Below are 21,349 nucleotides of genomic sequence, written 5' to 3'. Positions count from 1 at the left end.
GAACACTGCATTAGGAGCCTGGAGATGCACTATATTCCCTCGTCTGCCATTAATTAGCAGTGTGACTTTGGGTCAATTATTGCAATGCTTTGGCTATCCTCACTCTCAGCGTGAATGCATGTAAGTTGATGCACTGAGAGACTTTAAAAGTTCTTCTCCATTTCTAGGATTCAGAGATTCTAACTCAGATGTGGGGCTGTGGATATCTATGTCATGGAATACGTCTTCCACTAATGTTGTCAGATATATCAAATAAAAGTCCAGGCAGCCCAGTTTAATTTGGATTTTAGATAACCATTGAATAGGTCCTTTTAAAGTAAGTTTGTCCCATTTAGCATCATACTGCAAAGTTATCTATTGTGTGTCTAAAATCCAAATTGACCTGTCCATCCTTGCCTTTCACCAAACATGCCTGTCCCCCACAGGGAGGTGCTGGGGAGGGTATTGCTGCCTCTTTCTATCCTCACACTGCTACACCCTGATAGGAAGGAGCTGATTAATATGCTCAATCAGAATCTGCAATATCTCTTAGCCATATTTGACTGGCTGGGATAACTGTGTCTAAGGCAAGGACCTTTCACTGGCTAGACACAGCTCTTTCAGCCCTCCTCCTCTCTTGGGAGAACACCCAGAGCAGGGCTGCTCACAGGAAAGAGGTAGCAAATTCTTCTTTTGCCCTGATGCCCCCTGTAGACCTTATCCATTTCAATAGCCAAAGTGAAAGAACTTGCAGTCAGCTCTGTAGGCCAATTCATCATAAGCATGCCCAAATGTTTGGGTCCCAAGGTATAAGTTTGGGATAAGAGCAGAGACCCCATTTGCCCTAAATTTTAATCTTTTTATCCAATCTACTTTCTAGTGTGCATTTTAGGGATTCTGGGATGATTGCTGGTCTAGTAATAGATGATTCTTTAGTTCCCACTGGGCCAGTGGATTTCTGTGTTTTTCTGAATAGAGGAGCTTTGAAACTTATGTCCCCAGCCTGCTCCATCATTGTCTCTATAAGTCAGACAAATTGGCTTATTTACATCTAGCTTTGTTGATTTTAAGGAAAAAAAAAAGCAATAGCATGTGAAGTCATTAGAAAGGAAGAAAGGATCAAATCATAAGTTTTCCTGGGACGTATTTTATTTGCTTATAAAAGTGATCTGGGAAATTTATGTTGTATACATTGGCCTACTGTATAGAAGAAGATAAAGGGGGTTCTGGTTTCGTTATCCAGCCACAGCTTTTCTGTTTAAAGATTTTGACAGTGAAGTGGTTACTAGAAGATACCTTTAAACTTTTCATTTTATTTTAAAGGGAGAGAGCTCTAGAGAGAGAGAGGGAGGGAGGAGAGAGAGAGAGAAAGATATAGATGAGATATTCCATTCTTTGGATCACTCCCCAAATGCCCATACCAGCCTGGGCTGGGCCAGGCTGAAGCCAGGAGCCCAGCACTCAATTTGGGTCTCTCATGTGGGTGGCAGGAACCCAAGTACTTGAACCATCATCTACTTCCTCTCAGGTGCACATTAGCAGGAAACTGGATTGAAAGCAGAGAAGTTGGTACTTGAACGAAGCATTTCTATATGGTATGTGGGTTCCAGTTGGTGATTTAACCACTGCCCCAAATTTTTTCCCTCAGAAGGTATCTTTGGAGACCATTTGCTGGGAGTAATGTCATCATAGTCTTTAGGTTTTCCATAGCTCAGGCCTTTATTTCTTGCCTCACCAGTTGCTGCACACAGGCTGTAACCCCAGGCCTCCTGTCCTTAGCTTTCTTATGCATAGATCTGATCGTGCCACTATGCCACCTGAAAGCTTTCTTAGGGAAGCAAGTCCAAACTCCGTAGCCTGGCACAAAAGGCCTCCCTAGGCTGATAGGACACTCAGTGTCCATGAATCAAAACCTAGTTGCAGTCACCCCTTCCTGGTCAAACTACTGTCCTCTCTGTAATCGCAGACTCTGCCATATTGCATTGTAATGACCAGGCCGGTTGTCTTGCTTTCCCACTGATCTAAGAGCTCTCAGAGCACAAATGACTTGTCTCTATCTTTGCACCCTGTCTTCAATGCCCCGTGCCTCTCTCTATTGCAGTACCAGGGGCATTCAATAAATAATTGTTGTTGTGTGAATGAGGACAATTAAATATGGCCCAGATAGTTGATATTTAAGTTGTTTTAATTAGGTGGTGTGTGTGAATTCTCAGATAAAATAAATCTTCAGGGTAGAAATGATTGAATTGAAATATTAGCATAGGAACATACTGCAGCCCATAAAAACCAAATAGATACTGTAATTTAAGAGGGGGATATTAAATCTCTATCTCAAGGCACAAATCAGAATAGAACCACAGCATGAAATAACTTGTAATAGGCTCACATTAGCATTAGTATTAGTGTTCAGTAATCCTTCCTTCTTTGGGGTGCAGAATGCCTGTTTTAGTATCAAACATTTCATCAACATATGAGGTGTGTCTTATGGAAAGAATTTTTTTCTTTGTCATTTAAGACTTGATGGATCAGCAAAATACCTCTGTTGTCAGGGATTTTGTAGAGGCTATAAGATTGAGCACAGGGATAAAGAGTGTTTATTTGATACTTTGTCTAAGTAAAATCTGGAGTGATACCTCTTCTTTTTTTGAAGATTTACTTATTTATTTGAAAGGCAGAGTTTTACATACAGAGAGAGGGAAAGACAGATCTTCTACCTGCTGGTTTACTCTCGAAATGGCCACAATGGCCAGAGCTGGGCCAAGCTGAAGCCAGGAGCCGGGAGCTTCTTCTGGGTCTCCCATATGGGTTCAAGGGCCAAAGCACTTGGGCCATCTCTCACTGTTTCAGCAGGCACAATTGCAGAGAATTGGATCAGAAGCAGAGCAGCTGAGATGCGAACCAGTGCCCCTGTGGGATGCTGACATCGCAGGTGGTAGCTTTACCCAGTATGCCACAACACCAGCCCCAAACACCTCTTCCAACATTTTATTTCCTTCAATATGCATTGGTAATAAATTTAGCTCTTAAAGGCTAAGGACCTTCAGGTGGGAACTACAGAGCTAGACGCTCTCTAGAGTGAGCAGTGGACGTGGAGTTAACATTCTAGTTGCAGCTCTGCTATTACCCTCCTGCGTGATCCTGTGGAAGTCACATGACCTCTGAGGGCCTCAGTTTCCTCATCTTTACATAAAGAAGGGTATAGTACATGATTTCTAAAGATGTATTTCTGGGGCCAGTGCTGTGGCGTAGAGGGTAAAGCTGCCACCTGCAGTGCCGGCATCCCATATGGGCGCTGGTTTGAGTCCTGGCTGCTCCACTTCTGATCCAGCTCTTTGCTATGGCCTGGGAAAGCAGTAGAAGATAGCTGAAATCCTTGGGCTCCTGCACCTGTGTGGGAGACCCAGAAGAAGCTCCTGGCTCCTGGCTTCGGATTGACCCAGCTCCACCATTGTGGCCAATTGGGGAGTAAGCCAGTGGATGGAAGACCTGTCTCTCCCTCTCTCTCTCTCTGCCTCTCCTCTCTCTGTGTAACTCTGACTTTCAAATAAATATATAAATCTTTTTAAAAAAAAGATGTATTTCCTTGTTTTCCCATCTTGATTCTCTGTGTTCCTCTGCAGAGACAGATTTACTATTAACTTAATGGAGCTTAAGCTTCAGGGCCCTTTGCTCATATAGCTCCTTCCATAAGCCCTGAGATGGGCCTCATTGATGCCTTTACATGGACATATATTTATGTAAAAACTTTAAAAATGAGATACTTTAACTGAAATTGGCTGACAACTTTTTTTTTCTAATCATCTCCTCTACCCATCACAATTCCCTAGAAATTCCCTAGCCTGAGAGTGCTGGAGGGATTTTTGGAATCCTGGTAAAGGAAAATTGCATTGGAGGCACCTTTCATTTTATTTTTAACTGATACATGAAAATTTTACAAAGTTATGGAATATCATGTGATGCTTCTATTCATGTATATATTGTGCAATAACCAACCAGGTTAAACATACTGTCTCCTCAAACATTTACTATTTTTATGGTAAAAGCATTCAAAATCCTTTCTTTCTTCTGTGCATTGGAGGTATGTTGATTTTGGGTTTATTTGGTGTAAAGTTACTCTGTGTATGGGGCCGGCTCCGTGGCACAGTAGGTTAATACTCCACTTGTGGTGCTGGCATCTCGCGCCGGTTCTAGTCCCAGCTGCTCCTCCTCCAATACAGCTTTCTTCTGTGGCCTGTGAAAGCAGTGGAGGATGGCCCAAGTGCTTGGGACCCTGCATTGCATGGTAGACTGGAAACAAGCACCTGGCTCCTGGCTTCAGATCAGCGCAGCTCTGGCCTTTGCAGCCATCTGGGGAGTGAGCCAACAGAGGGAAGACCTTTCTCTTTGTCACTCCCTCTCACTGTCTGTAACTCTATCTCTCAAATAAATAAATAAAAATCTTTTTAAAAAAAAGTTACTCTGTGTATAGATCACTAAGCTAGCCATCCTAGTATAGATACGGTGTCCAGGACTAGATCGCCCACTGTCCTGGCTCATCCAGCAATATGGGCTGACAGTGTCATGAGATGAGCTTGTTCAATATCACTTGGCATTAAAAACATGTAGGGAACAGAAGAGAAGCAAGATTTGAAATGTATAGAACCAGAAGATCTTCCAATAATCAGACATGTAAAATAGTAAATAGATGATTTAATTTGCCAAGATGCAGAAACACAATGGAGATGTTTCATCAGAAATATACCCTGGAACAGTTGTGCTGCAGTGGGTAAAGCCACTGCTTGGGGCACCTGCATCCTATATTGGAGTGCTGATTCGAGTCCTGGCTACTTTGTGCTTCTGATCCAGCTTCCTGCTAATGCTTGGGAGGCAGCAGATGATAGCCCAAGTACTTGGGTTCCTGCCACCCACATGAGAGACCTGGATGGAGTTCCAGGTTCCTGCCTTCAGGCTGAACCAGCCTTAGCTGTTGGGGGTATTTGGGGAATGAACCAGAGGATGGAAGACATATCTATCTCTCTTAGTCACTCTGGCTTTCAAGTAGATGAAAAAGAAAAGAAAAATACCAAATACTTTAGCATGCACAATTATAAACATACGTCTTAAATCTTTAAGCAGTAATTGCTCAAAACATACTCTACCAGAATTCCTGTTTCTGTGGGGACAAAAAGCTAATAGTACTATAGATGCTAAGCCTGTGTGTGATACTACAGGTTTTATGCATCACAAAATAAGGCCAAGTATATCTGTTGTATGTTGTCTTGATGAATTCCAGTGGTTTCAGATGAAATGGCATTTACCATGGACAGCATTCATTACAAAATGAGAAACCTTGCAGAAGCAAGGGCTCTAATGACAGAATGCCTATATTCATCAGCAAGGAAAAGATGTGATATAAGATTGATTTGACTACATTATTCAGTAGCTCAATATGTTGTAGTCACAATTAAAAAAATATTTGGCTTTCTCTTGTTTATGTTTTAATTTCAGAAGAGATTAGTTTTGTATCTATTTTCATAATTGTTCACCATGCTGAAATTCACCTATGAAGGCAAGAATGTATACTTACTGGAAAATGAAGAGAAATGAAACAGACTAGCAGAAACTTCAAAACAGAAAACCGTCTTTACACAACAGAAGTTAAAAACTCTCAAGGTCAAGAGTTCCAAAACAAACAATAGAATCACAACAGCAAAGAAAATCTGCATAATAGAAGAATTGAGAAATTTATGTAAATTGGGACACTCTAGGACAAGGGACAAAAGATCAGAAGAAAGATGAAAGCGATGCTCTGCCCAAGGATACGGACTATGGGATGGCTAATGAGTGTCATCCATTCAAAGGGCATTCAAAATTAGCCGCAGGATGAGAAACCTGAAATGCCATGATTATTACAGCTCCTGTATGAAAGAAAAGGGCTAGAAGTCTCCCAAATTTGACAAAATTCTGAAATTTTTAACATAACATTATACTGAATTGGAAATTGGAAAACACAGTTTTTCTAAATATTCAATAATAAACAATAAATATTTTCTTTTAAAAATGATTTGTTTATTTATTTGAAAGGTAAAATTACAGAGAGAAGGGGGGGGGGAGAGAGAGAGAGAGAGAGAGAGAGATCTTCCATCCACTAGCCACAATGGCCAGTGCTGTGCAAGACAAAGCCAGGAGCTGAACCCACATGGGTTCAGGGGCCCAATGACTTGGGCCATTTTCTGATGCTTTCCCAGAAGCACTAGCAGGGAGTTGGATCAGAAGCAGAACAGCCAGTTTTATGAGTAAAGTGGCAGTGGAGAAAATAGTACCCGGGTTCTTTGTCTTACATGGAAGAAGAATTTCCAAGCAAACAAACAGAGATTGAAAAGCAAGATTAGAGTAAGGGAGCTGCAGCCAGAGTGGCCTGGAGGGGGCTCCAACAGAGGCAAAACCCCAAGGGCTGGTGGTATTGGGGTTTTTAAGCACAATTTTGGAGGGAAAAAAAGACTTGATAATCAGATTGACATCCAGTTACCCATCAAAAGACCTGATTTGCAATCTTTTATCCTGTCTGCCTTGCTCAGGATGAAGCATAAAGACCTATCAGAAAGGTGGGCTACCTGATTTGTTTGACAGTAAACCGGGAGCTCAGAAAGATGAAGTCACTACTATCTTGCTATTCTGTGATAAGACTGGAAGCTCCCAAGGAGTGGGGCAGGGGCTTTTGACCTTGCTAAAGATAACTTTTGGGGAAAGAAAGCATTTTGCACTCTAAATTTCCACCAGGACCACCCTGACTACCTATTAACTATCTAACTCTTCACATTCCCTCCCCCAGAAGAATGGACCCTAACTTCTGTTAGGGGAACTGGGCAATGACTATTCCTGGCTGACTGAATTATCTTTCTTGTCTCTCTATAGAAAGATTAGATAATATTTTTCTTTTAATTTGAGAGGCAGAGAAAGAGCGCCCATCTACTGGTTCACTCCCTGAAATACCTGCAACAGCTGGGGCTTGACCAGGCTGCAGCTGGAAGCTGGAAACTCACTACAGGTCTCCCATGTGGATGGCAAGGACTTGACCACTTGAGCCATCACTTACTACCTCGAGGTTACACGTTAACAGGAAAGTGGATTTAGGAGTAGTGCCAGACTTGAACCCAGGCACTCCAGTAGGAGGTGTAGATGCTCCAACTGGCAGCTTTATAGACCAAACACCTGCCCAGAGGCATTTTTTTTTTTTAATTATAGAAAGAAACAGGCTGGTGCCGTGGCTCACTAGGCTAATTCTCTGTCTGTGGCGCTGGCACCCCAGGTTCTAGTCCCGGTTGGGGCGCCGGATTCTGCCCCGGTTGCTCCTCTTCCAGTCCAGCTCTCTGCTGTGGCCCGGGAGGGCAGTGGAGGATGGCCTAGGTCCTTGGGCCCTGCACCCACATGGGAAACCAGGAGGAAGCACCTGGCTCCTGACTTTGGATCGGTGCAGTGCGCCGGCCACAGCACATCAGCCGTAGGTAGTGGCCATATGGGGGGTGAACCAACGGAAAAGGAAGACCTTTCTCTCTGTCTCTCTCTCTCACTGTCTAACTCTGCCTGTCAAAAAAATAAAATAAAATAAAATAAAAAGAAACAACTAAAAATTTAGAAAAATGTTATAAAAGTGAATTAGGCAGTTTATTATGTTTTCTTTTTATTTCTGGATTTTGTGATTTTTTTTTTTTTTTGGTATTCTTCAGCTTTTAAAAATTTGTACAGATAGTGCCCAACATATAATAGTTCAACTTAGAAATTTTAGACTTTATGATGGTGTGAAAGCAATATGCACACATTCAATAGAAACAGGATGTCAAATTCTGGACTTCCAGTCTTTCCCTGGGCTAGTGATATGTGGCCCAGTCCTCTCTGAGGATGCTGGGCAGAGGCAATGGGTGCAGCTCCCAGTCAGTCCCACAAGCATGAAGGGAAACAGCTGATACTTTATAGTATGCTGTGTTGCTAGTGGGTTTTGGATATTATGTTTTATGTTTTTGTTTTCCATCATGTCTACCAAATGCCCATTTATGTCTCTTATACCCATACAACTACTCTATTTTTCATTTTCAGTTCAATAAATTACATGAAATAGTCACTTTTTTAATAAAATGGGCTTTGTGTTGGATGATTTTACTCAATTAAAGTCCAGTGTAAGTGTTCTGAGATGTTTAAGATAGGCTAGGCTAAGCAGTGGTTTTTGGTGAATAAGGTGTGTTAAATGCATTTTTTACTTAGAACATTTACAGTGTCTGAGGTTTATTGGGCCATACCCCATCATAAGTCAAGGGGAATCTTTATTTTATTATTATTTATTACCTCATTGTAAAAGAATATTCAGTTTGTATTCAGCTTTTGTTTGTAATTTTGCATTCTCTTTTGGTAAAAATAAAGGCTTCCTAAATTATATGAACTTTAGGTCCCACAAATTTACGTAATTGAATCTGTTGCTGCATCATTTATACAGCAGAGTTTCTGAAATTTCACTTTAAAATTTGAATCCCCTGGAGATATTTTTAAAATGCAACTTCTGGGGGCTGGCATTGTGGTGCAGCAGGTTAAGCTGCCACCTTCAGTGTTGGCATCCATTATGGGCACAAGTTCAAGTCCTGTCTGCTCCACTTCCAATCTAGCTCCCTGCTAATGCACCTGGGAAAGCAGTGCAAGATGATCCAAGTGCTTGGACCCTTTCCATCCATGTGGGAGACCTGGATAAAGCTCCTGATCCTGGCTTTGACTGGCCCAGCCCTGGCTATTGTGGCCATTTGGGGAATGAACCAGCAGGTGGAAGATTCTCTCTCTCTCTCTCTCTCTCTCTCTAAATCTGCCTTTCAAATAAATAAAATAAATCTTAAAAAAAATACAATACAAAGGAAAACTGAAATCAATTTACATGATTATCAGCAGGTTATCCAAGTTATGGAACATCTTTCCAATAACAGCTAATCTTGGTTAAGCAATTACTATGTGTCACACATTGTTCTATGCTATTTATAAGTATTAACTAAAATAGTTTTCTCAACAATCATTTTTCCATTTGACAATTTATATGTATTGACATCAGAAGATGTCTAAAAATATAATAACCCAAAAAGCAAGTAGCAGTGTATTATGTACGATGTGTTATATATTACCAACTTAGCAAACTAACAAAGACAGGTAATACATTTGATTCTGATACACACTTTCCAGTAAACAACTGCTGACCTAGAGTAGAAATGAAGGGTTGTTCAGTTAAATCAATTAATCAACATCTTCTCATGCAATTTGGTTAACTGAGGGTACAAAGTAAAAATGGTTAGGTGGATTTGGTGGTGTAGTTTACTGATCAGTGATCAAAAGAGTGATCATTTGATGTGATCTCTAACATTGGGATGATGGTAAGAACTAACCCATAGGTGTCCCTGTGTCTCATTCTTTTAGGACACACCCTAGGGAGAAACACCCCAGTGCAGCTTGTTCTGGCTTTTCTGTTGACCCAACCATTGGCATTATACTCACTTCACCTTAATAGCTCCACAACTCTCTCACTTTTATCATAGAAAAAGATTTTTTTCTTTAATGTATTTCCCACCAACATTTTATTTTGAAAATTTTTAAATGTAAAGAAAAGATAAAAGAAATGTACAGGGGATGCTCAGAAATCTATCATCGAGATTCTACAGCTAACATTGTGAGATGCTTGCTTTAACACATATGAATTTACCTCTCTAGGTGTCCATTGATCCTTCTCAGTTTTGGGAGGCATTTCAAGCAATTGCTAACATCAATACACTTTCCTAAATACATCAGTACGCCTATCAGTAACTACAGTTTAATATCTTTTATTGTTCTTTCTCTTTCCTGGTAAAATTTACACACAAGGAAATGCATAAATCCTAGGTGCACCATTTGGTAAGTTTGGATTAATTCTCATATCTAAGTAACCCTGGCAAGAGAGAACATTTCTATCAAGAAAGAACATTTCTATCAAGAGAGAACATTTCTGTACCTGAGAGTGCAGTCATGTCTTTTCCTGGGGGCATTTCCCCACCTCCATACCAATTCTCCCTCCCCAAGGCAACTACTTTTCTGATTTTTTTTCTACCATAAACATCTGTCCTAAGAATTTCTCAAAACTGGAATGATACAATATCCTTTTTATGTAAGGCTTCTTTCACTCAGTGGAATGGTTTTGGGATATACCCAAGTCATTGTTTATATTATTGCTTTGTTCATTTTTATTATACAATAGTAATATGGTGTATAAATATAGCATAATGTATTTTCCTATTAATGGATGGAGTGTTCCTGATTTTTTGCTATCATGAATAAAATTTCCTGGGTATTCTTGTATAAGCATTTTTAAAACATTTATTTATTTGAGAGGTAGCATTACAGACAGAGAGAGGGAGAGATAGAAAGGTCCTCCATCTGCTGGTTTATTCCCCAAATAACCTTGAGGGCTGGCTGGGCCAATCCGAAGCCAGGAAACAGGAGCTTCTTTCAGGTCTCCCATGTGGGTACAGGGGCCCAAGCACTTGGGCCATCTTCTACTGCTTCCCAGGCCATAGCAGACAGCTGGATTGGAAAAGGAGCAGCTGAGACTAGAACCGGCACCCAAATGGGATGCCAACGCCACAGGCAGAGGCTTAGCCCAGTATGCCACAATGCTGGCCCCTGAATAAGCATTTTTTAATGGACATAAATTTTCATTTCCCTTAGGAAAATACCTATGATTAGAATCGCTGGATCACAGGGTATATATACATTTAATTTTCTTTGAAACTATCAGATCTTTTCCCAAAGTGGTTGTACCATTTTATACTCCCACTGACAGTGTATGAGAGTTTAAGTTTCTTTACTCCTCTCCAACATTTGGTGTTGTGGTCTTTTTAATTTACCCATTTTTGTGGGTGTCAAAGGTAATCCACTATAGTTTGAATTTGCATGTCCATGAATGAATGTGTGTATACATGTGTGTGTGTGTGTGTGTTCTTTATTTGGAAATAATCTCAAAGATGCAAGAACTCCTGCACCTCTTCACCATTTTCTCCAGTTATGATACTCACTGCCCATTCTCTCTATACTTATACCTATCAGTCTATTCTGAAACTCTTGAGATGAAGCTGCATGTGTGATGTGACCTCACTCTCACATCCTCCAGTATGTATTTCCCCCAAACAAGGACCCTTTCCTCCAGAACCTCTGTATCAGGCTATTAATGTTTAATATGATACAGTTCATAGGCCCCATTCACATTTTGCCAACCATTCCCAAATTCCTCTTTTTCCTTTGTGTGCCAGGATGCTCTCCAAGAACATGCATTGCACTAAGATGCCATGTCTCCTCACAGTCATTCAAATTGCTATAGCTCCTCTTTCTATCCCCATATTTTGGATCCTTGACAGTTTAAAAGAGTACAGGTCTTTCAATCTGTCGGATGACTGGGTCTGTCAGATGTTTCCTTGTGGCCATCCTCAGGTCTGTGTTCTTAGCAGCAAAGCTACAGAAGCTTTGCTCTGTTCTCAGTGCCTCACACCTGGAGGCACATGTTACCTTGCCAGGTATCCCCACTGTAAATGCAATATTTTGCCTGTTGTAATTGATTAGTGTTTTATAGGTACATATTCTGAGATTAGTCAATATTATGTTGTCAAATTCCCAACCATGGGCCACTGATGGAATCAATCACTTTTAGGTAGGTTGCCAAGTTATGAGTGTCACTTTCCATGATTTCGTCCAGTTGTATTAGTTGGCATTCTTCTGTATAAAAGAGTTTTCCTTCTCCATCAGGCATTCACTCATTGATTCATGTCAATATGGATATATGGATTCCAATTTTATTCAAAGGGTAGAACTCATTGTTATCTTTTTTATGCTTAACATTCTCCAAATTTGACCCTTTTGGGCTGCCTTCTCGGCCTCTGACCTGTCCTCATAGCTCATTGACTATTCCCTTGTTCTTTGGCACAAGACTGTGTTTCAAATTCAACTATACATTACCTACTGAAGCCCTGAAATCAGTCATTTTCCCAAGGATCCCTGCTTTCTTTTAATAAAGGATGGCATTTAGATGCCAAGTGCTGGGTACTCCATGTATTAATTGCTTCTAGGTTATCAGCGCTTTTAGTTTTAGGCCCACCCAATGGGACAGAGCTAGGAAATGCATACATTTTTCATGTCTGTCTACCAATATATGTGAATATATACATGCACACATCAGAAAAATACCCATTTCTATATCTGTCTCTGTATATGTATGACACCCACATATATACACACATAATGAAAGCATACAGTCATACTGATACCTTGATTCCAAACAAACTCTTAAAGGTCCTTTCTAGAGCGTTTCCCTTTGTAGTCTATAAAATACTTTCTCTGGCAATGACAATTTTGGCTCATATTTTCTGCACCATTTTATCTGCTCAGTCCCCCAAAATGTTTTGCCCCCCCTCCATCTCCACATCCTGTTTCCTGTCTGACTTGTGTCTCACCTGCTCCATGTTGCATATCTTGGTCTGGACTGTCCATGCCTCTGCATGAGTGCCTTAATCCCTCTCTTCCTTGTCGTTTCAGCTGCTGTCCTGGCTTTTCAGTGCTGACAAGAGAAGTGAAGGGACCATTTAGCAGGTGACGTGGTAAAAACATAACACTGCAGAACCAATCCTCCACATCTTTTGCAGTAGTTATGTTTCCTAGCCTCTGTTCTCAAGTCTTTAGGCAGAAAAAAAAACTCAGCATTAAAAAAAAAGAGGAAAGATTGTATGTAGCAAGTTAAAATTTTATTTAAAGTCCCATAAAAACCTTTTTAAAAAAGACTATCAGAATTTATAACCTGTACCTGCAGTGAACTCAGCTCAAACCCATCACGATTTTGCCCAGCAGAGGCAGATGCTACTAACATTAACAAGTGATCACATTTACTGCCTGCAAAGGGGTTAATCAATACACTTGATCTTAGCCAAAAGTCGGAGAAATGATAAGGGCTAATCAATAATAAGGAGTTTTAGCAGAAAGCTTCATTTGCAGAAGTGTTGGCTGTCTTTTGGAGGGCACAGCAGGTGAGGATCCCTGCCACCCACACCAGTCCTCTGGCCTTGACATTCAGGAGGTCTCAGCCATGACAAGCCTGCAGGAACCAATGTCAACTTTTCATCCACTGACTTAAGCTTCATGGGGTCTTTCTCATCAGAGCCTTTGCCTCTTGCCTTAGGGAAGAAATGTGGCAACAGTTAGTTTCACATTTCTTAAATCAGAGAAATAATCTGGCTTTTGAAAATAGACTTTCTGGAAACTGTGGGTGGTAGGCACACCTCGAGTGCCCAAAACACCACACAAGCACCATATCTGATTTTAGCTTGGTGTTTGCTTCTCTCCCTGTATTTCCTGCACTTAACAGAAAGCACAGATTTTTGGCTTAGTATGGATCAGATTGCACAGACCCGGGGTACCCTGGATGTCTGCCTCTGTCTCTGGCCACATGCTTCTTGTTCACTGAGGAACTCACTTAATCATTTCTGAAATAAGACTCATTTGTAGGCTTATGGCAGCCTATGACCTGCAATAGGATGGCAGATTTGTTCCAATACATATCCTGGCTCTGATTGTTAGTAGAGGTTTGTGTGGCCTTATCTAGGCTCAATAGGAAAGAGGGATGTAATTGATTAGTGATGTCTGCCATGAACATGCAAAAGAGAAATGGCATAAGTGTATATCATATTTGCCATCCCTCCCTTAGGATTTAACCCCATATTCTAGCAAAAGATAACTAAGACAGTTTTGCCTGAGGTCTAAAGTAATTATCTTACATTCAAGTCTGGTTGGTGGTATTTAATGTCTGTTGTCCTTATTTATATATTAATATTTTGGCACATCTTGTTTCCTGACTAGTGATAGAAAAGAAAGGGAGAGACATGAATATTCATTGAGTGCTTACTAATTGTCAGTTATTCTTTTGGGAACTTTACAAAATGTATCTCATCCAATATTCAAAACAAACATATAAGATGAAAATATTACTTCTCTCTTTTTTTAATAATTAAGGAATCATAGCCCAGAGAAGTAAAATGTTTGCCTAAACTATATTAGAAAATGTCAGTCCCAAGGATGATATTCATTCTGATATTTTGGGTGATTGTTCCTTAAAAAAAAATTAAAGTCCTGATGACTGAATCTTATCCCAGGGAATTCCATCAGATTCTTCAAGAAACGGAAGTTATTGACATAAGAAGGGTTTGGAAGATTCTCCACGTGATTCTAATCCGCAGGTGTGGATGAGAACCACTGCGTCAAGAATAGCTCACATTTACACACATTTACAGAACGCCTACCCTGAGCCTAGCTTTTTCTTTTTCCTCTACATCTTATCTAATTTAATCTCACACAATTCCTTAAAAGAAGTGTTACTAACCTCATTTAACTTCAAGGAAAAACTGAGGCTCGGAAAATACTAGTACTGAGTATTAGTGCTGAAGATCTTGCAGTGGAAGTGGGTTTTGAAAGTGCTCACTCCTTCCATGGTACCATCCTCCTTCTGTTAGGTTTCTGAACCCAGGCTCTAAAGATAAAAGACTTTAGAGCAGTTCTTGTTTCCACCTGTCTTCCATATCTGACCCCCAACCAGTCTATTCCTTCCTTGACTTGGTTCTCTAGAGTTGGAAGCACCCTTCATTGTGTCAGCATTTGTTTTAATGGGAGAGAAACTCAAGAGGTGCTTCCTAAAATCACAATCTTTTATATCACAGACTTTGGGAAGCTCCAGCTGAAGTAGATTCTGGAGCCAGGAGTCCTAAACAGTGACCCTGCCCCTAAGACAAGGTAAGTTTGAGATCATCTTTTCTTTGATCCCCAGGCAGTTCCAAAAGGTACAGAGGAGCCATGGCCTGGCTCCCTGAACCTGCGAGTGGTGGGTACCTGTGTTCCTGCTTTGGCCATTGTGATACCAAATTGACTGTAGTTCCTGTAACAGAATCGAGAGCTGGAAGAACTTTAGAGCTGGAATGGCCCTCTACCTTAATCTAGTTCCAATGCTTTCCTCAGGCAAAAATGTCATCTCTAGCACCACTGTCAGAAACGAATTAGACGGCTTCAGTGCTTCCCAGGGATGGAGATGCATGACTGCCTGCATTCACTGACTCGTCGCCCAGCAGCCCTTGCTGCTTGGAGGCCTTTTAAAATCAAGCTTATATATTGCTCCCTTTAATTTTCAAGTTCCTCAGCTGATTGATTTTCCTCAATCTTTTCAAAGGCTGATTTCTATAAAGCTGATCCATCAACCAAGTAGTTTATGCACATTAGAATGGAATAAGCAAGGGTATTTCCAGGCAAAATGAATAAGGTCTCTAGTAGAGTTTATTTTCAGTGTCCTTCACAATACTGCTTTCCTTTGGGGAGGGCTGCTTCTCACCCCACTATTCCAAATAATCTTCCTTTGCCAGAATTTCTACTATCAGAAAAAAAAAAAGTGGGCATCTAGTGCCACAGTTAAGTAACCCCATTGGGATGCTTACATGCTGTATTGTAGTGCATGATTTGAGTTCAAGTTCCTCTGCTTCTGATACAGCTTCCTGCGAATGTGCACCCTGGGAAGCAACAGGTGATGGCTCAAGTTCTTGGGATCTTTTCACCAATGTGGGAGACCTAGGTGGAGTTCCTGGCTCCTGGCTTTGTCCTGGCTCAGACCTGGCTGTTGTGGCTATTTGGGGAGTAAACCAATGGGCAGAAGATATCCCTCTGCCCCCACTTTCTCCCTCTCCCTCTCCATCTGTTCCTCTATTTCTCTGCCTTGCAAATACATAGATAAATGTTTTTTCACAGAATGACAAAGACTGCATGTTCTCACTCATATGTAGAAGCTAAGAAAGTTCGTTTTATAGAAGTAGAGAGTAGAGGAGTGTTTGCCAGAGGCTCAGAAGGTTGGATATCAGACACTGAAACACACTGAGATGGTAGGAATGGGTTCCAACACAGCAGGGAGACTGCAGTTCACAGTAACTGATCAGCTATTTTATAAAGAAGGAAGGAATTCTAAGGTTCAGAACACAAAGAAATGTTTAAGGAGAGAGAAATTATCTGATCTGGTCATTACACATTGTATGTGTACACTGAATTATCATACTGTACCCCATAAACACAAGAATGTGCATTTATTATGCCAATTAAAAATAAATAAAAGATAAAAATAGCCTAGTGAAAAAAGAAGGGAAGGAAGGAAAGGGGTCAGTTTGGTAAAATTAAGGCCCGGGAGCATTTGAGGGGCCGACCTGTCTTTGACAAGATCTGTTTCAATTCTCATCTCAAAGATGGTACCTCCCTCCCACAGCACAGCCTTTTCTGAATCATTTTCACTGCCCAAACAAGAGTCAGAAATCATTTGCAGGGAAGTTTTCCTCCAAACAAATAGCTGTGTCTCTCGATGCCAGACATAGACATTCCTTGAAAGGCTTTCTGTTCAAACAGACAAGGTCCTAGCTCGCCTTCCTTCAAGACAGATGAAAATATTACAGCCTGTGGTGTTTGGGGGCACTGTAGAAACTCAACTCTTCAGCCCTGAGGTGCAGGGATGAATGTGTGTGTTTTATTTATTATTTACGGAGAAGCATATCCAAACACTGCCTTTTAGGAACAGGTAAGCAGCACTGATGAAAATATGAGCAGTGCAGGCATAAAAGAGCCTTTGAAACTAGGGCAGACTTTCATTAGCATCTACCTGGACTCTCGGGTCAGGCAGTTTGCATGCACGGCCCTCTCCTCATCACAAATCAATTTTTCAACTTGGTTTAGACTCCGGGAAGCAGTGAGATTGGGGATTTCAAATGAGCCTTTCAGTCCAGATGTGTCCATAATAGAAACCGCTGGGCAGTGAGGCATAATTAAAAATCTCTCCTTCACTTAGACCACAGAATGGCATTAATTTTGCCAACTGGGCTTGACGAGAATTGGCTAGAATGTCTGAGTAGATTTCCAGCTGCTGCTCTTGGAGCTCTGGCTTCCAGCAGGATTTGCATTCCAAATAAAACGAGGCCTGAAATAGATGTGCGATACATGTTCAGAGCTATTTTTAATCAATGATCACTTGGTTAGCTGTGAAAGATTATCAGCAGGTCACAATCCATTTCAGATTTTGCTGTGTCCTGCAGAACTGATCTAAACACACAGCGACCTCAGCTCCCCCTGTGGTCTTTGTGCATTGTCAGCTCTTTGGATGAGGGATAGAAGGGAGCTGAGTGGACAGCGGCAGCATAGGTGCACCATGGTTACAAGTACCAGAGCTGGAGGGTCAGTTGCTTGGGCAAAGGCCTTGTTTAAACTGGCCCTGCTCCCCTAGAGAAACTTTGTGAAGCAATCACAAGCCGGAGAATTCAGTCCCTGAACATCCATCCTGAAACTCACCAGATTACTGTCCAGCCAGCCAATCTCTTTCAATTCACAGGAGAGCTCAAAGAGATAGATGTTTATTTTTCATCTGCTAACCCCCACCTAGCTGTGGGGATGTTGTGGGCACTGAATTTTTTTGTAGATAATATCTTCCTGGAAGCTTGCAATTTCAGTGGGGATTGCAGTTAATATCATCCACTAGTTTTTTTTTTTAATAATAATACCTTACATTTACTTAGCATGCTTACTATGTCCCAGCAAATCTATAATCGCATCTGCAAGACATTAAATAGTATGAATACTTATATAATAACAGTTGCTTATTAATTTTGCCAGATACAGTATGTTCATATTTTCCCTCTCCCGTGTTGCTCCATTCCTCTTTCCTGTGATGAGTTTTCTTTTTGATGTGATTCTTCTGCCATTGTTTTTGCAATTGCATTTCAATTGTACCATAGAGCCTTGATTCCCCAGGACTGTGAGTCTTATTGCTTTATATTTTTACTTTTCAACAACAATGACAAAAACCTTCATTGTCTTTCACTGGTAATATTCATTTTGCACTCATTTCCTATCCTTCCTGAGTTTTTATTTATAGTTCCACTAAATTTTTTTGCCATTGTTTAGTTAGTATTTAAATGTGGCTTTGTGTTTTCTTGAGAAAGTTCTATTAATCAGATTTCTTTGCTATTTTTTAAATTTTTTGGGGATTGGTCTGCCCATTCTCTCAAGAGTACATGATTCTCAATTACATGGAGGAGGGAGGCAGGCCTGTTCTGATTTTAACACTGAACATTCTGCATCCGAGGAACGTCTCAGTGCTAAATACACTGGAATGGTTGATCGCCCTCACTCCCATCATGACCTCTGTAAGAAAGGGAGAAAATGAAACTGATTGAGAAAGTGAGATTTGGTGTCTCCAGTGCCTTGATTATGTCCTCAGGGGATTAAAGAGAATCTGTCACTTCCCCGGTGCGTGTAGGGGCTGTTTGTCATAATTCTTCCCTTCTCCCTACATTCACCCCTCTTTTCATATTCTCCATAACTTAGCCACATAACTTAGAAATTCTGCCCATGTATTTCGACCATGGCAGCCAGAATAGACTCCAGGATGGATGTTCTTTTGGAGGATAGAGGGGACTCAGTTTGGGGGTTCCCTGAAGGCCTGCTGGTGTAAGTATAGACTAACTTTCACTGAGAAGACAATAGTGCTGTCAGGGACACCTTCATTTCCCCACTGCCCAATCCATAGACTGATCAGCTATGTCCTCTTCCTCCTCCTCATCACAGTGGAAGAAGTATCCCCATGCTTATTCTCTAGGGATTTACACACCACACTATTTCTCATGTGTACAATATAATGTTTTTGGAATATCTCATTCCTTACTTGGAAAACAAGGATTTTTTAAAAACAACAATTAAATGATTTCTTAAACGAAATTAGTACAACTGTTATGTGTACTTAGTAACTCTCAAATTTCTATCTTTGGCGCCATAGCTGTTATTGAACACCTTACTGCTGACCTGATTGTCCTCTCAACATTTCTCTGGGGTGTTTAGGAGGGACTTCAGAATGAATACAGATGAGAAATGCTGACTTTTTATCCCTGCGTCCCCTTCCCCATTTGTTATTTTCCTAGTCATTTTTCTCAGGAAATTCTCATCTTCCTTACATCCACTATGTCAACAATTCCCATCGATTCTTCTGCATAAAACACTCAGAATCTGCCTACTTCTCTTTACTCCACTGCCAGCCTGGTTCAAACCATTATCATCTATTGTCGAAGTAACTACAATAGTCTCTTAACTAGTCTTCCTGTGTCTATCACCCTTTCCATTGTCTTCTTTTCTTTCCTTAAAGATTTATTTATTTGAGAGGCAGAGTTACAGACATGGAGACAGAGACAGAGAGAGAGGTCTTCCATCCGTTGATATACTCCCCCAAAATGGCTGCAATGGCTGGAACAGGGCTGATTTGAAGCCAGGAGCTGGGCCAATCTGAAGCCAGGAGCCAGGACTTCTTCCAGGTCTCCCACGAGGGTGCAGGGGCCCAAGCACTTGGGCCCTCTTCTACTGCTTTCCCAGGCCATCAGCAGGGGGCTGGATTGGAAGTGGAGCAGCTGGGACTAGAACCAGCACCCATATGGGATGCCAGTACCACAGGCAGAAGCTTAACCTACTATGGCCCCTTTCCCATTGTTTTCTTTTCCTAGTATCCACAACCATCTTTTAAACACACGAATCTCATTATTTCATTTCCCTGCTTAACAACCTGCAGTTGTTTTCATTCCCTGGCTCTTGTCCATCTTTCCAGCTTAATTTTCTTACATATCTCCCTTTGCTTATGAGTCTCTAGCCACGAGGCTGATTTGGTGCCCCAGGGTATGCCAGGCTGGCATTAGGACCTTTGTGTCTATTTTCCTAATGTCCAGGTTTGCTCTTTGCATGACTGCTTCCTTTTCCCCATTCAGGTCCCAGCCTAAATGTCATTTTCTTAGAAAAATCTTTCAAGACCATCTAGCAGATGTAGTACTCTCCTTCCACTTATTCCCACCCCCTGTAATCTTCTTGCTCTGCCTCCCTATCCCAATTTGTTTTCTTATTTGCCTGCCATTGCTGTTCTTGGAAAATATCTAGCTTGAAAGGTGGTCTAGCAGAGTCACTAGGAGCCTATTCTAGGAAGCCAGACTTCCTGGATCTGAAACCAGCTCTTCCACTTAACTCTGCAACCTGTACAAATTTCCTATATCTCTGTGCCCCTAACTTTCTCCTCTGTAAACTGGGATTCTTTAGCTATTGTAAAGATTACGCGGGCTGTTATGAATGTGCCTGGGTCACTGAATGTTAGCTATTATTATGTCTCTTGTCTTCCTCTAGTGGAATGCGTGCTTTGTGAGAGCAAGGTTTGTCCGTTCAAATGCATGCTCCACCCTTCTCTACTCTGTATCCTGCTCTTTGTCCTGCAACACTGGATTATGTCAACAGTCCTTACTGCTAGAATCAGGTTGGGTTTGCTAATGTAGTGCAAGACAGAAGAATTCATCTGGATCCTCCCCCATGGATCCATAAGATGGCTGTGGTTTTGACTGAAAGTCCCAAGTCCCATCTGGTGGCCTTTCCACAAGCCTCTCCAACCTCCACTAACTGCCCCACCCCCAACTCTGCCACCACCCTTCTAGTTCAGTGGTGTAGTGCTGTCCACTGTGAGAATCCCTGGGGTTCCTTCATACCCTGCACACACTGTCCTGAATTATCCTTCCTTAAGCTCCCCTCAAAAGAATGTGCCATGTGTTTTCTACTAGGCGTTTGAGGATATAGGGACCTAGTCTGTCTCACTCACCAATGATCCTCAGAGTCTTGGCATGAAATAGAAGCTCAGCAAAATTCTGCAGTATGCATGGAATCCATGAATGAATTCACAAATGAGTAAGCTGTGAACTCAAGGATTGAGCAGCCTGGGCAACAAGGTGGATAAAGGTGTTCCAGGAAAGAAACAGAGGGGAAAGGCTTGGGGTCTGCAGTGACTGAAAGAGAGGATGAGGTGGTGAGGGATGAGAAACGTGTCTGGTGATGAAACCAGGCCAGTTTGGTTGCTATGTCCTTGTCAGCTGTGCCAAGGAAGCAGGGTCTTTTCCTAAGGGCAATGAGGAGATAATGTCTTGGTTTGTTCAGGCTGCTATAACTAAATGTTATAGACTGAATGCCTTCTAACAGTAAATATCCATTTCTTGTGATTTTGGGGGCTGGGAAGTCCAAGATAAAGATGCCAACAGATTCTGTGTCAGGAGAGGGCCCTTTCCATGGTTCATAGGTGACACCTTCTCATTGCATCCTCACAAGGTGTAAAAACAAGCAAATGAAATCTCTAGTCCTCTTTAAAAAAAAAAAGATTTATTTATTTATTTGAAAGAATTACAGAGAGGCAGAGGCAGAAAGAGAGAGGTCTTCCGTCTACTGTTTCACTCCCCAAATGACTGCAATAGCCAGAGCTGGGCTGATCTGAAGCCAG

The 21,349-nt window shown here is 41.4% G+C and overlaps 1 long non-coding RNA gene across 2 annotated transcripts in view; it reads left to right on the top strand.

Annotated features, from left to right (window-relative positions):
- The window catches only part of LOC103347699 (uncharacterized), a 227,992-nt gene that overhangs the window by 180,780 nt on the left and 25,863 nt on the right, over positions 1–21,349 (top strand). For both annotated transcript variants that reach the window (XR_016229454.1, XR_016229457.1), the window contains 2 exons: positions 12,541–12,594; positions 14,709–14,781. This is a non-coding gene — a long non-coding RNA (uncharacterized LOC103347699). The remainder of the gene's footprint in view (positions 1–12,540; positions 12,595–14,708; positions 14,782–21,349) is intronic.

The sequence above is a fragment of the Oryctolagus cuniculus genome, chromosome 2 (genome assembly GCF_051225735.1).
Source record: "Oryctolagus cuniculus isolate XC-2025 breed Fujian yellow rabbit chromosome 2, ASM5122573v1, whole genome shotgun sequence".
Taxonomy (NCBI): domain Eukaryota; kingdom Metazoa; phylum Chordata; class Mammalia; order Lagomorpha; family Leporidae; genus Oryctolagus; species Oryctolagus cuniculus.
The sequence above is the reverse complement of the archived record's forward strand: the minus strand, read 5'-3'. Positions and strand labels throughout refer to the sequence as shown.